We start from the raw sequence: 3,130 nt of genomic DNA on the forward strand, positions 1-3,130 counted from the left end.
AAGCTCCGCCTCCTGGGTTTACGCCATTCTCCTGCCTCAGCCTCCCGAGTAGCTGGGACTACAGGCGTCCGCCACCTCGCCCGGCTAGTTTTTTTGTATTTTTTAGTAGAGACGGGGTTTCACCATATTAGCCAGGATAGTCTCGATCTCCTGACCTCGTGATCCGCCCGTCTCGGTCTCCCAAAGTGCTGGGATTACAGGCTTGAGCCACTGTGCCCGGCCAGGAGATAGTTTTGAAAATATTTCTCTGACCCATTTCTGACAGGGACCAGGGCTGAGGAGATTGAGGAGATGAACACTTTCTTTTCTTTCTTAATTTTTTTTTTTAAGATGGAGTTTCACTCTTGTTGCCCAGGCTGGAGTGCAATGGCGCGATCTTGGCTCACTGCAACCTCCACCTCTCGGGTTCAAGTGATTCTCCTGCCTCAGCCTCCTGAGTAACTGGGATTACAGGCGTGTGCCACCACCCTGGCTCATTTTTTGTATTTTTAGTAGAGACGGAGTTTCACCATGTTGGCCAGACTGGTCTCGAACTCCTGACCTCAGGCCTCCCAAAGTGCTGGGTTTACAGGCGTGAGACACTACCCCCGGCTGGAGATGAACACTGACACCAGTACAGGAGTCTGGAAACCAACTGCCTCCTGCCTGGAATCTGGGACAGGGATGGAAGAGTGGGGATGGGGAGGAGGGGATGGAGACAGAGGAAGCCCAGGGTATCTGCATGCCAAATCCATGTCCTGTCACCTCCGTCTTGTTCAGAATCGGAATTTCTGCCTCAGTTGCCTGTTCAATACTTGAGTTCCTGTCTGGAACTGGAGGCTGTATGACTGCCTGACCCTGTTCTAAACCAAATATTTGGAAGCTCCTCTACCCTGTGGACTCCGGGCATTTCTCCAGTCCATGACTCCTTGCTGTCTGTCACTCCTACCCATCTGGAGAGGATTTCTTATCATCTTATTAAAGTGAGAGCTGCAGTATGTTCTAGATATTTTAATTGAATGCAATCCTTGTAGAAATAATGACTATTTCCCAGTGCTAGCTTTATTTTCCAGATGAGGAAATGGAAGTTCAGAATGTGCAAGTCACTTGCCCCAAGTTGTCCAGCAGAGGTACATGTGTGAGTGCCTGCTGTATCAGCCTGCGAGGAAGGCTGTAGTTCAGCACTGGGAGTGACAGCAGGGTGGTCTCAAGGCCATCACACAGGGCTGCCCATGCCTGGAGGGTCCTCTTAGTTGGTTGAATACTCTGCCATCATTGTCTGGCGATGATTACCAGTGTTGTCATTAAACTTGCATCTTGTGAGTGAAGTCGGCTAAGTCAATGGAGCATGCAGGTGAACACAGATCTGCCCACTTTTCAGCCTCTCCCCTTGCTTTTTTTTTTTTTTTTTTTTTTTTTTTTTTGAGGCAGTCTGGCTGTGCTGCCGGGCTGGAGTGCAGTGGCGCAATCTCAGCTCACTGCAGCCTCCACTTCCCGGGTTCAAGTGATTCTCCTGCCTCAGCCTCCCGAGTAGCTGGGACTACAGGTGTGCACCACTACGCCCGGCTAATTTTTGTATTTTTAGTAGAGGCAGGGTTTCACCATGTTGGCCAGGATGGTTTCGATCTCTTGACCTCGTGATCTGCCTGCCTTGGCCTCCCAAAGTTCTGGGATTACAGGCGTGAGCCACCGCACCCGGCTCCCCTTGCTTTTCATTTGTATATTACTCAAGGCTCCATGAGCACAGCGCTGCAGTGGGTCCCTGAGCTCCAGGCGTGCGTGAGGCTGAAAGGCTGCACAAGCAAAGCACCCTACTTCTAGGACTGGGTACGGGAGGCACGGATGGCCCTGAGACACCACTTTTCCTTTGGAACCAGAACTGGCTCCACACATGAAAAGAAGGCAATGGAAACATGAACAACCAAGGGACCCTATCATACCCTTTCTTGCTCTTGTTTCTTCTCTGTTGGGGTCACCTATTTATGCTGAAAATATGATACAGAAGTCAAAGAATAGATGAGGGAACCCGCAGTTCCTTTCCCGTCAGTCTTTCCTTGCTGCTCAGCAGGCCAGAAGTCAGAGGTGGAGAGTGTTATGGAATGCGTGCAGACTACGAAGGGAAATAAAAACAGCTGAGTTACTTTTGGGGAGCATTTCCACTGCTTGGGTCAGATCAAAATACATTCGCACAGAGTAGCACGCTACAAAATACAAACCGTGTGGTTTTGGTAATTCTGTGTATGAGTTAAAGGCTCTTATTTGCATTTAAAATTGGCATGACACGATATAATAATGGACAATAAAACTTATGCTAGTAATGTAAAAATCTAATTTTTCTTTACTTAGAATAATATTAAATACCATATAAAAAGTCTGCTAACTTGAGAGAGAGATTGCGGAAGAAAGGAAAAAACTTGATATTTCAGTAACAGCACCTTTGTCCTGCTTTTTGAACAAGACACCCTGAATTTTCATTTTGCAGTAGATGCAGTATTTGCTTTATTTTCCAGATGAGGAAATGGATGTTCAGAATGTGCGAGCCACTTGCCCCGAGTCTGGGACTGGTTTGTAGCCGGTCTCAGAAAGAATATCTTAAAGCTGAAAGGGAACTTGGAGGGTTTTCCTCTAACACTCTCATTTTACAGATGTGGAAGCTGAGCCCAGGGGCGGGGAGCTGTGTGAATGAGTGACAGTTGCTCAGATATCCACCTTCCTGGCCCTGGCCCTGGCCCCATGTGGCCCTGATTCAGACTCTGCAGGGCTGGCAAGCCCCACACAGGAGGGGCTTTTCTCAGAGGCTGCCTTGGGCCCAGCATTCTCTAAGGGTCTGCTCTGAGGGCAGAGGCTGCCTTTTTCACTGTTTTCTGAGAAAGTCCCAGAAACCCCTGCCCCCTCCCCAACAAAGTGTCTTTAGCCATGTGAAGTCCCATGCTGGGAGGCCCGTGGCCCACCAAAGCCCCTCATTATGGCTGACACAATGCAAGAACGTCCCACTCAGCCTGGAATCCCGGTCGTATTCACTGTATTGTACCCGAGAAAGAAGAGCGCCTTTAAGTATGGGGAAAAGAAGGGGGGCATGTCTTGCCGTGAACATGGGAGCCGGTGCCCACCCTTTGGTGCCTGGCGCCTCTGCTTTCCCACGGCTCCTACT

The sequence above is a fragment of the Mandrillus leucophaeus genome, unplaced genomic scaffold (genome assembly GCF_000951045.1).
Source record: "Mandrillus leucophaeus isolate KB7577 unplaced genomic scaffold, Mleu.le_1.0 Scaffold1076, whole genome shotgun sequence".
NCBI lineage: Eukaryota > Metazoa > Chordata > Mammalia > Primates > Cercopithecidae > Mandrillus > Mandrillus leucophaeus.